Genomic DNA, 13542 nt, shown 5'->3' on the forward strand with positions numbered 1-13542 from the left:
ATATTAAACAGACTTCCACATGAGAAAGCAGCAAGGATGCAGTGGCGTTAATGTTTCCTGGTGTCAACTTGTATTATTTCAGTAGACATTGAAATGAGGATGCATCTTGCTGCCTTTCCAATGAAGCAAGTTTAATTTAGTAATAGGTGAAAAACCATCCTTACAAAGGTGTTAATCAGAGACTTGGCTTTGTGGACACTTTTCAGAGAACAAATTTGTTAGCATAAAAATAAAGCCAGAAAATGAAGAGCTGTTTAATCACGCAATTTGGTTTTTTTGCCAGCATATTTCTTTTTCTCTGCAACCCACTGCTAAATTGTGCTTCCTAGATGTTTTTATAAAATCACTGAATCAAATCTAACTCTGATTACATCAGAGAAGGCCAGGTACCCTACACCATAACAGGGGGTATGAAATTTGACTTGTCTACTTAAAGATCACCAAGATCTGATAACAAGGTCAATTACGTCCCTGGGTGGGATTGAACCACCAACCTTTTGGTTAATAGCCGTACACACTAACTGATTGCGCCACAGAGACACTTTGCTAAAAGTACATACTGACAAATGCTAATAAGCATTCATCTAAAACGTTTCCTAGAAAAACTTAAAAAAGTCAATAATCTGGAGAGTTTTTGTAAGATGTTTCTTCTATCAACCAACGAAGAAACACATTGGTACTTTCCCATGATGAGTGAGTGCTTCAGGATCTCTTGCACTTACATGTGCAGCAGAGTACAGCAATGGAAGCATGCTGGGCCCATAACCCAGAGGTAGGCAGATTGAAACTATCCTCTGCTATATGCATTTTTTTGTTTGTTAATTAAAGTAATCCAAAACTAGGATTGATATTTTGGCTCTTTTATTTTTACTTAAAGTACAATAACTTTTACCATTTTAATTTGTTTTAATAGTATATTGACAGTATTGTTTTCTTTCAAAAATCCACTTAATTTTCTTTACCCTATTATTAAAATGGTAATTGACAAAAACAAACTACATTGTCACCAGAAGAGCAATACAAAATGTACAAGTGATATATTAAAATCATCTTTCCAGCTTGAATTTCAATGATGCATTGGGGCAACGATTTTGTGAGAAACACCTTCACCCTTAAATAAAGATTTTCTTAATTCCTTACCTGTGTGCTAATTAGATATCACCTTGTTTTCACATTAAACAGACTTCCACATGAGAAAGCAGCAAGGATGCAGTGGCGTTAATGTTTCCTGGTGTCAACCTGTATTATTTCAGTAGACATTGAAATGAGGATGCATCTTGCTGCCTTTCCAATGAAGCAAGTTTAATTTAGTAATAGGTGAAAAACCATCCTTACAAAGGTGTTAATCAGAGACTTGGCTTTGTGGACACTTTTCAGAGAACAAATTTGTTAGCATAAAAATAAAGCCAGAAAATAAAGAGCTGTTTAATCACTCAATTGGATTTTTCTGCCAGCATATTTTTTTTCTCTGCAACCCACTGCTAAATTGTGCTTCCTAGCTGTTTTTATAAAATCACTGAATCAAATCTAACTCTGATTACATCAGAGAAGGCCAGGTACCCTACACCATAACAGGGGGTTTGAAATTTTGACTTGTCTACTTAAAGATCACCAAAATCTGATAACAAGGTCAATTAGGTCCCTGGGTGGGATTGAACCACCAACCTTTTGGTTAATAGCCGTACATACTAACTGATTGCGCCACAGAGACACTTTGCAAAAGTCCATACTGACAAAGGCTAATAAGCATTCATCTAAAACGTTTCCTAGAAAAACTTTAAAAAGTCAATAATCTGGAGAGTTTTTGTAAGATGTTTCTTCCATCAACCAACGAAGAAACACATTGGTACTTTCCCATGATGAGTGAGTGCTTCAGGATCTCTTGAACTTACATGTGCAGCAGAGTACTGCAATGGAAGCATGCTGGGCCCATAACCCAGAGGTAAGCAGATTGAAACTATCCTCTGCTATATGCATTTTTTTTTTGTTAATTTAAGTAATCCAAAACTGGGATTGATATTTTGTCTCTTTTATTTTTACTTAAAGTACAATAACTTTTACCATTTTAATTTGTTTTAATAGTATATTGACAGTATTGTTTTCTTTCAAAAATCCACTTCATTTTCTTTACCCTATTATTAAAATGGTAATTGACAAAAACAAACTACATTGTCACCAGAAGAGCAATACAAAATGTACAAGTGATATATTAAAATCATCTTTCCAGCTTGAATTTCAATGATGCATTGGGGCAACGATTTTGTGAGAAACACCTTCACCCTTAAATAAAGATTTTCTTAATTCCTTACCTGTGTGCTAATTAGATATCACCTTGTTTTCACATTAAACAGACTTCCACATGAGAAAGCAGCAAGGATGCAGTGGCGTTAATGTTTCCTGGTGTCAACCTGTATTATTTCAGTAAACATTGAAATGAGGATGCATCTTGCTGCCTTTCCAATGAAGCAAGTTTAATTTAGTAATAGGTGAAAAACCATCCTTACAAAGGTGTTAATCAGAGACTTGGCTTTGTGGACACTTTTCAGAGAACAAATTTGTTAGCATAAAAATAAAGCCAGAAAATAAAGAGCTGTTTAATCACTCAATTGGATTTTTCTGCCAGCATATTTTTTTTCTCTGCAACCCACTGCTAAATTGTGCTTCCTAGCTGTTTTTATAAAATCACTGAATCAAATCTAACTCTGATTACATCAGAGAAGGCCAGGTACCCTACACCATAACAGGGGGTTTGAAATTTTGACTTGTCTACTTAAAGATCACCAAAATCTGATAACAAGGTCAATTAGGTCCCTGGGTGGGATTGAACCACCAACCTCTTGGTTAATAGCCGTACATACTAACTGATTGCGCCACAGAGACACTTTGCAAAAGTCCATACTGACAAAGGCTAATAAGCATTCATCTAAAACGTTTCCTAGAAAAACTTTAAAAAGTCAATAATCTGGAGAGTTTTTGTAAGATGTTTCTTCCATCAACCAACGAAGAAACACATTGGTACTTTCCCATGATGAGTGAGTGCTTCAGGATCTCTTGAACTTACATGTGCAGCAGAGTACTGCAATGGAAGCATGCTGGGCCCATAACCCAGAGGTAAGCAGATTGAAACTATCCTCTGCTATATGCATTTTTTTTTTGTTAATTAAAGTAATCCAAAACTGGGATTGATATTTTGTCTCTTTTATTTTTACTTAAAGTACAATAACTTTTACCATTTTAATTTGTTTTAATAGTATATTGACAGTATTGTTTTCTTTCAAAAATCCACTTCATTTTCTTTACCCTATTATTAAAATGGTAATTGACAAAAACAAACTACATTGTCACCAGAAGAGCAATACAAAATGTACAAGTGATATATTAAAATCATCTTTCCAGCTTGAATTTCAATGATGCATTGGGGCAACGATTTTGTGAGAAACACCTTCACCCTTAAATAAAGATTTTCTTAATTCCTTACCTGTGTGCTAATTAGATATCACCTTGTTTTCATATTAAACAGACTTCCACATGAGAAAGCAGCAAGGATGCAGTGGCGTTAATGTTTCCTGGTGTCAACCTGTATTATTTCAGTAGACATTGAAATGAGGATGCATCTTGCTGCCTTTCCAATGAAGCAAGTTTAATTTAGTAATAGGTGAAAAACCATCCTTACAAAGGTGTTAATCAGAGACTTGGCTTTGTGGACACTTTTCAGAGAACAAATTTGTTAGCATAAAAATAAAGCCAGAAAATGAAGAGCTATTTAATCACTCAATTGGATTTTTCTGCCAGCATATTTTTTTTCTCTGCAACCCACTGCTAAATTGTGCTTCCTAGCTGTTTTTATAAAATCACTGAATCAAATCTTACTCTGATTACATCAGAGAAGGCCAGGTACCCTACACCATAACAGGGGGTATGAAATTTAACTTGTCTACTTAAAGATCACCAAAATCTGATAACAAGGTCAATTACGTCCCTGGGTGGGATTGAACCACCAACCTTTTGGTTAATAGCCGTACACACTAACTGATTGCGCCACAGAGACACTTTGCTAAAAGTACATACTGACAAATGCTAATAAGCATTCATCTAAAACGTTTCCTAGAAAAACTTAAAAAAGTCAATAATCTGGAGAGTTTTTGTAAGATGTTTCTTCTATCAACCAACGAAGAAACACATTGGTACTTTCCCATGATGAGTGAGTGCTTCAGGATCTCTTGCACTTACATGTGCAGCAGAGTACAGCAATGGAAGCATGCTGGGCCCATAACCCAGAGGTAGGCAGATTGAAACTATCCTCTGCTATATGCATTTTTTTGTTTGTTAATTAAAGTAATCCAAAACTGGGATTGATATTTTGGCTCTTTTATTTTTACTTAAAGTACAATAACTTTTACCATTTTAATTTGTTTTAATAGTATATTGACAGTATTGTTTTCTTTCAAAAATCCACTTAATTTTCTTTACCCTATTATTAAAATGGTAATTGACAAAAACAAACTACATTGTCACCAGAAGAGCAATACAAAATGTACAAGTGATATATTAAAATCATCTTTCCAGCTTGAATTTCAATGATGCATTGGGGCAACGATTTTGTGAGAAACACCTTCACCCTTAAATAAAGATTTTCTTAATTCCTTACCTGTGTGCTAATTAGATATCACCTTGTTTTCACATTAAACAGACTTCCACATGAGAAAGCAGCAAGGATGCAGTGGCGTTAATGTTTCCTGGTGTCAACCTGTATTATTTCAGTAAACATTGAAATGAGGATGCATCTTGCTGCCTTTCCAATGAAGCAAGTTTAATTTAGTAATAGGTGAAAAACCATCCTTACAAAGGTGTTAATCAGAGACTTGGCTTTGTGGACACTTTTCAGAGAACAAATTTGTTAGCATAAAAATAAAGCCAGAAAATAAAGAGCTGTTTAATCACTCAATTGGATTTTTCTGCCAGCATATTTTTTTTCTCTGCAACCCACTGCTAAATTGTACTTCCTAGCTGTTTTTATAAAATCACTGAATCAAATCTAACTCTGATTACATCAGAGAAGGCCAGGTACCCTACACCATAACAGGGGGTTTGAAATTTTGACTTGTCTACTTAAAGATCACCAAAATCTGATAACAAGGTCAATTAGGTCCCTGGGTGGGATTGAACCACCAACCTTTTGGTTAATAGCCGTACATACTAACTGATTGCGCCACAGAGACACTTTGCAAAAGTCCATACTGACAAAGGCTAATAAGCATTCATCTAAAACGTTTCCTAGAAAAACTTTAAAAAGTCAATAATCTGGAGAGTTTTTGTAAGATGTTTCTTCCATCAACCAACGAAGAAACACATTGGTACTTTCCCATGATGAGTGAGTGCTTCAGGATCTCTTGAACTTACATGTGCAGCAGAGTACTGCAATGGAAGCATGCTGGGCCCATAACCCAGAGGTAAGCAGATTGAAACTATCCTCTGCTATATGCATTTTTTTTTTTGTTAATTAAAGTAATCCAAAACTGGGATTGATATTTTGTCTCTTTTATTTTTACTTAAAGTACAATAACTTTTACCATTTTAATTTGTTTTAATAGTATATTGACAGTATTGTTTTCTTTCAAAAATCCACTTCATTTTCTTTACCCTATTATTAAAATGGTAATTGACAAAAACAAACTACATTGTCACCAGAAGAGCAATACAAAATGTACAAGTGATATATTAAAATCATCTTTCCAGCTTGAATTTCAATGATGCATTGGGGCAACGATTTTGTGAGAAACATCTTCACCCTTAAATAAAGATTTTCTTAATTCCTTACCTGTGTGCTAATTAGATATCACCTTGTTTTCATATTAAACAGACTTCCACATGAGAAAGCAGCAAGGATGCAGTGGCGTTAATGTTTCCTGGTGTCAACCTGTATTATTTCAGTAGACATTGAAATGAGGATGCATCTTGCTGCCTTTCCAATGAAGCAAGTTTAATTTAGTAATAGGTGAAAAACCATCCTTACAAAGGTGTTAATCAGAGACTTGGCTTTGTGGACACTTTTCAGAGAACAAATTTGTTAGCATAAAAATAAAGCCAGAAAATAAAGAGCTGTTTAATCACTCAATTGGATTTTTCTGCCAGCATATTTTTTTTCTCTGCAACCCACTGCTAAATTGTGCTTCCTAGATGTTTTTATAAAATCACTGAATCAAATCTAACTCTGTTTACATCAGAGAAGGCCAAGTACCCTACACCATAACAGGGGGTTTGAAATTTTGACTTGTCTACTTAAAGATCACCAAAATCTGATAACAAGGTCAATTAGGTCCCTGGGTGGGATTGAACCACCAACCTTTTGGTTAATAGCCGTACATACTAACTGATTGCGCCACAGAGACACTTTGCAAAAATCCATACTGACAAAGGCTAATAAGCATTCATCTAAAACGTTTCCTAGCAAAACTTTAAAAAGTCAATAATCTGGAGAATTTTTGTAAGATGTTTCTTCCATCAACCAACGAAGAAACACATTGGTACTTTCCCGTGATGAGTGAGTGCTTCAGGATCTCTTGCACTTACATGTGCAGCAGAGTACAGCAATGGAAGCATGCTGGACCCATAACCCAGAGGTAGGCAGATTGAAACTATCCTCTGCTGTATGCTTTTTTTTTTTGTTAATTAAAGTAATCCAAAACTGGGATTGATATTTTGGCTCTTTTATTTTTACTTAAAGTACAATAACTTTTACCATTTTAATTTGTTTTAATAGTATATTGACAGTATTGTTGTCTTTCAAAAATCCACTTAATTTTCTTTACCCTATTATTAAATGGTAATTGACAAAAACAAACTACATTGTCACCAGAAGAGCAATACAAAATGTACAAGTGATATATTAAAATCATCTTTCCAGCTTGAATTTCAATGATGCATTGGGGCAACGATTTTGTGAGAAACATCTTCACCCTTAAATAAAGATTTTCTTAATTCCTTACCTGTGTGCTAATTAGATATCACCTTGTTTTCACATTAAACAGACTTCCACATGAGAAAGCAGCAAGGATGCACTGGCGTTAATGTTTCCTGGTGTCAACTTGTATTATTTCAGTAGACATTGAAATGAGGATGCATCTTGCTGCCTTTCCAATGAAGCAAGTTTAATTTAGTAATAGGTGAAAAACCATCCTTACAAAGGTGTTAATCAGAGACTTGGCTTTGTGGACACTTTTCAGAGAACAAATTTGTTAGCATAAAAATAAAGCCAGAAAATAAAGAGCTGTTTAATCACTCAATTGGATTTTTCTGCCAGCATATTTTTTTTCTCTGCAACCCACTGCTAAATTGTGCTTCCTAGCTGTTTTTATAAAATCACTGAATCAAATCTAACTCTGATTACATCAGAGAAGGCCAGGTACCCTACACCATAACAGGGGGTTTGAAATTTTGACTTGTCTACTTAAACATCACCAAAATCTGATAACAAGGTCAATTAGGTCCCTGGGTGGGATTGAACCACCAACCTTTTGGTTAATAGCCGTACATACTAACTGATTGCGCCACAGAGACACTTTGCAAAAGTCCATACTGACAAAGGCTAATAAGCATTCATCTAAAACGTTTCCTAGAAAAACTTTAAAAAGTCAATAATCTGGAGAGTTTTTGTAAAATGTTTCTTCCATCAACCAACGAAGAAACACATTGGTACTTTCCCATGATGAGTGAGTGCTTCAGGATCTCTTGAACTTACATGTGCAGCAGAGTACTGCAATGGAAGCATGCTGGGCCCATAACCCAGAGGTAAGCAGATTGAAACTATCCTCTGCTATATGCATTTTTTTTTGTTAATTTAAGTAATCCAAAACTGGGATTGATATTTTGTCTCTTTTATTTTTACTTAAAGTACAATAACTTTTACCATTTTAATTTGTTTTAATAGTATATTGACAGTATTGTTTTCTTTCAAAAATCCACTTCATTTTCTTTACCCTATTATTAAAATGGTAATTGACAAAAACAAACTACATTGTCACCAGAAGAGCAATACAAAATGTACAAGTGATATATTAAAATCATCTTTCCATCTTGAATTTCAATGATGCATTGGGGCAACGATTTTGTGAGAAACACCTTCACCCTTAAATAAAGATTTTCTTAATTCCTTACCTGTGTGCTAATTAGATATCACCTTGTTTTCACATTAAACAGACTTCCACATGAGAAAGCAGCAAGGATGCAGTGGCGTTAATGTTTCCTGGTGTCAACCTGTATTATTTCAGTAAACATTGAAATGAGGATGCATCTTGCTGCCTTTCCAATGAAGCAAGTTTAATTTAGTAATAGGTGAAAAACCATCCTTACAAAGGTGTTAATCAGAGACTTGGCTTTGTGGACACTTTTCAGAGAACAAATTTGTTAGCATAAAAATAAAGCCAGAAAATAAAGAGCTGTTTAATCACTCAATTGGATTTTTCTGCCAGCATATTTTTTTTCTCTGCAACCCACTGCTAAATTGTGCTTCCTAGCTGTTTTTATAAAATCACTGAATCAAATCTAACTCTGATTACATCAGAGAAGGCCAGGTACCCTACACCATAACAGGGGGTTTGAAATTTTGACTTGTCTACTTAAAGATCACCAAAATCTGATAACAAGGTCAATTAGGTCCCTGGGTGGGATTGAACCACCAACCTCTTGGTTAATAGCCGTACATACTAACTGATTGCGCCACAGAGACACTTTGCAAAAGTCCATACTGACAAAGGCTAATAAGCATTCATCTAAAACGTTTCCTAGAAAAACTTTAAAAAGTCAATAATCTGGAGAGTTTTTGTAAGATGTTTCTTCCATCAACCAACGAAGAAACACATTGGTACTTTCCCATGATGAGTGAGTGCTTCAGGATCTCTTGAACTTACATGTGCAGCAGAGTACTGCAATGGAAGCATGCTGGGCCCATAACCCAGAGGTAAGCAGATTGAAACTATCCTCTGCTATATGCATTTTTTTTTTGTTAATTAAAGTAATCCAAAACTGGGATTGATATTTTGTCTCTTTTATTTTTACTTAAAGTACAATAACTTTTACCATTTTAATTTGTTTTAATAGTATATTGACAGTATTGTTTTCTTTCAAAAATCCACTTCATTTTCTTTACCCTATTATTAAAATGGTAATTGACAAAAACAAACTACATTGTCACCAGAAGAGCAATACAAAATGTACAAGTGATATATTAAAATCATCTTTCCAGCTTGAATTTCAATGATGCATTGGGGCAACGATTTTGTGAGAAACACCTTCACCCTTAAATAAAGATTTTCTTAATTCCTTACCTGTGTGCTAATTAGATATCACCTTGTTTTCATATTAAACAGACTTCCACATGAGAAAGCAGCAAGGATGCAGTGGCGTTAATGTTTCCTGGTGTCAACCTGTATTATTTCAGTAGACATTGAAATGAGGATGCATCTTGCTGCCTTTCCAATGAAGCAAGTTTAATTTAGTAATAGGTGAAAAACCATCCTTACAAAGGTGTTAATCAGAGACTTGGCTTTGTGGACACTTTTCAGAGAACAAATTTGTTAGCATAAAAATAAAGCCAGAAAATGAAGAGCTATTTAATCACTCAATTGGATTTTTCTGCCAGCATATTTTTTTTCTCTGCAACCCACTGCTAAATTGTGCTTCCTAGCTGTTTTTATAAAATCACTGAATCAAATCTAACTCTGATTACATCAGAGAAGGCCAGGTACCCTACACCATAACAGGGGGTATGAAATTTAACTTGTCTACTTAAAGATCACCAAAATCTGATAACAAGGTCAATTACGTCCCTGGGTGGGATTGAACCACCAACCTTTTGGTTAATAGCCGTACACACTAACTGATTGCGCCACAGAGACACTTTGCTAAAAGTACATACTGACAAATGCTAATAAGCATTCATCTAAAACGTTTCCTAGAAAAACTTAAAAAAGTCAATAATCTGGAGAGTTTTTGTAAGATGTTTCTTCTATCAACCAACGAAGAAACACATTGGTACTTTCCCATGATGAGTGAGTGCTTCAGGATCTCTTGCACTTACATGTGCAGCAGAGTACAGCAATGGAAGCATGCTGGGCCCATAACCCAGAGGTAGGCAGATTGAAACTATCCTCTGCTATATGCATTTTTTTGTTTGTTAATTAAAGTAATCCAAAACTGGGATTGATATTTTGGCTCTTTTATTTTTACTTAAAGTACAATAACTTTTACCATTTTAATTTGTTTTAATAGTATATTGACAGTATTGTTTTCTTTCAAAAATCCACTTAATTTTCTTTACCCTATTATTAAAATGGTAATTGACAAAAACAAACTACATTGTCACCAGAAGAGCAATACAAAATGTACAAGTGATATATTAAAATCATCTTTCCAGCTTGAATTTCAATGATGCATTGGGGCAACGATTTTGTGAGAAACACCTTCACCCTTAAATAAAGATTTTCTTAATTCCTTACCTGTGTGCTAATTAGATATCACCTTGTTTTCACATTAAACAGACTTCCACATGAGAAAGCAGCAAGGATGCAGTGGCGTTAATGTTTCCTGGTGTCAACCTGTATTATTTCAGTAAACATTGAAATGAGGATGCATCTTGCTGCCTTTCCAATGAAGCAAGTTTAATTTAGTAATAGGTGAAAAACCATCCTTACAAAGGTGTTAATCAGAGACTTGGCTTTGTGGACACTTTTCAGAGAACAAATTTGTTAGCATAAAAATAAAGCCAGAAAATAAAGAGCTGTTTAATCACTCAATTGGATTTTTCTGCCAGCATATTTTTTTTCTCTGCAACCCACTGCTAAATTGTGCTTCCTAGCTGTTTTTATAAAATCACTGAATCAAATCTAACTCTGATTACATCAGAGAAGGCCAGGTACCCTACACCATAACAGGGGGTTTGAAATTTTGACTTGTCTACTTAAAGATCACCAAAATCTGATAACAAGGTCAATTAGGTCCCTGGGTGGGATTGAACCACCAACCTTTTGGTTAATAGCCGTACATACTAACTGATTGCGCCACAGAGACACTTTGCAAAAGTCCATACTGACAAAGGCTAATAAGCATTCATCTAAAACGTTTCCTAGAAAAACTTTAAAAAGTCAATAATCTGGAGAGTTTTTGTAAGATGTTTCTTCCATCAACCAACGAAGAAACACATTGGTACTTTCCCATGATGAGTGAGTGCTTCAGGATCTCTTGAACTTACATGTGCAGCAGAGTACTGCAATGGAAGCATGCTGGGCCCATAACCCAGAGGTAAGCAGATTGAAACTATCCTCTGCTATATGCATTTTTTTTTGTTAATTAAAGTAATCCAAAACTGGGATTGATATTTTGTCTCTTTTATTTTTACTTAAAGTACAATAACTTTTACCATTTTAATTTGTTTTAATAGTATATTGACAGTATTGTTTTCTTTCAAAAATCCACTTCATTTTCTTTACCCTATTATTAAAATGGTAATTGACAAAAACAAACTACATTGTCACCAGAAGAGCAATACAAAATGTACAAGTGATATATTAAAATCATCTTTCCAGCTTGAATTTCAATGATGCATTGGGGCAACGATTTTGTGAGAAACATCTTCACCCTTAAATAAAGATTTTCTTAATTCCTTACCTGTGTGCTAATTAGATATCACCTTGTTTTCATATTAAACAGACTTCCACATGAGAAAGCAGCAAGGATGCAGTGGCGTTAATGTTTCCTGGTGTCAACCTGTATTATTTCAGTAGACATTGAAATGAGGATGCATCTTGCTGCCTTTCCAATGAAGCAAGTTTAATTTAGTAATAGGTGAAAAACCATCCTTACAAAGGTGTTAATCAGAGACTTGGCTTTGTGGACACTTTTCAGAGAACAAATTTGTTAGCATAAAAATAAAGCCAGAAAATAAAGAGCTGTTTAATCACTCAATTGGATTTTTCTGCCAGCATATTGTTTTTCTCTGCAACCCACTGCTAAATTGTGCTTCCTAGATGTTTTTATAAAATCACTGAATCAAATCTAACTCTGTTTACATCAGAGAAGGCCAAGTACCCTACACCATAACAGGGGGTTTGAAATTTTGACTTGTCTACTTAAAGATCACCAAAATCTGATAACAAGGTCAATTAGGTCCCTGGGTGGGATTGAACCACCAACCTTTTGGTTAATAGCCGTACATACTAACTGATTGCGCCACAGAGACACTTTGCAAAAATCCATACTGACAAAGGCTAATAAGCATTCATCTAAAACGTTTCCTAGCAAAACTTTAAAAAGTCAATAATCTGGAGAATTTTTGTAAGATGTTTCTTCCATCAACCAACGAAGAAACACATTGGTACTTTCCCGTGATGAGTGAGTGCTTCAGGATCTCTTGCACTTACATGTGCAGCAGAGTACAGCAATGGAAGCATGCTGGACCCATAACCCAGAGGTAGGCAGATTGAAACTATCCTCTGCTGTATGCTTTTTTTTTTTGTTAATTAAAGTAATCCAAAACTGGGATTGATATTTTGGCTCTTTTATTTTTACTTAAAGTACAATAACTTTTACCATTTTAATTTGTTTTAATAGTATATTGACAGTATTGTTGTCTTTCAAAAATCCACTTAATTTTCTTTACCCTATTATTAAATGGTAATTGACAAAAACAAACTACATTGTCACCAGAAGAGCAATACAAAATGTACAAGTGATATATTAAAATCATCTTTCCAGCTTGAATTTCAATGATGCATTGGGGCAACGATTTTGTGAGAAACATCTTCACCCTTAAATAAAGATTTTCTTAATTCCTTACCTGTGTGCTAATTAGATATCACCTTGTTTTCACATTAAACAGACTTCCACATGAGAAAGCAGCAAGGATGCAGTGGCGTTAATGTTTCCTGGTGTCAACTTGTATTATTTCAGTAGACATTGAAATGAGGATGCATCTTGCTGCCTTTCCAATGAAGCAAGTTTAATTTAGTAATAGGTGAAAAACCATCCTTACAAAGGTGTTAATCAGAGACTTGGCTTTGTGGACACTTTTCAGAGAACAAATTTGTTAGCATAAAAATAAAGCCAGAAAATGAAGAGCTGTTTAATCACTCAATTGGATTTTTCTGCCAGCATATTTTTTTTCTCTGCAACCCACTGCTAAATTGTGCTTCCTAGCTGTTTTTTATAAAATCACTGAATCAAATCTAACTCTGATTACATCAGAGAAGGCCATGTACCCTACACCATAAGAGGAGGTTTGAAATTTTGACTTGTCTACTTAAATATCACCAAAATCTGATCACAAGGTTAATTACGTCCCTGGGTGGGATTGAACCACCAACCTTTTGGTTAATAGCCAAACACACTAACCGATTGCGCCACAGAGACACTTTGCAAAAAGTACATACTGACAAAGGCTAATAAGCATACATCTAGAACGTTTCCTAGAAAAACATTAAAAAATCAATAATCTGGAGAGTTTTTGTAAGATGTTTCTTCCATCAACCAACGAATAAACACATTGGTACT

At 34.8% G+C, this 13542-nt stretch overlaps 1 non-coding gene across 1 annotated transcript; it reads right to left on the reverse strand.

Moving 5' to 3' along the window:
• Nucleotides 1-13327: 13327 nt before the first annotated feature.
• Nucleotides 13328-13401, reverse strand: TRNAN-AUU (transfer RNA asparagine (anticodon AUU)). The gene has a single exon. It is a non-coding gene; the product is annotated as a tRNA-Asn (tRNA).
• Nucleotides 13402-13542: the final 141 nt, after the last annotated feature.

Source organism: Pseudophryne corroboree, unplaced genomic scaffold, assembly GCF_028390025.1.
Source record: "Pseudophryne corroboree isolate aPseCor3 unplaced genomic scaffold, aPseCor3.hap2 scaffold_387, whole genome shotgun sequence".
In the NCBI taxonomy this organism is placed as follows: Eukaryota; Metazoa; Chordata; class Amphibia; order Anura; family Myobatrachidae; genus Pseudophryne; species Pseudophryne corroboree.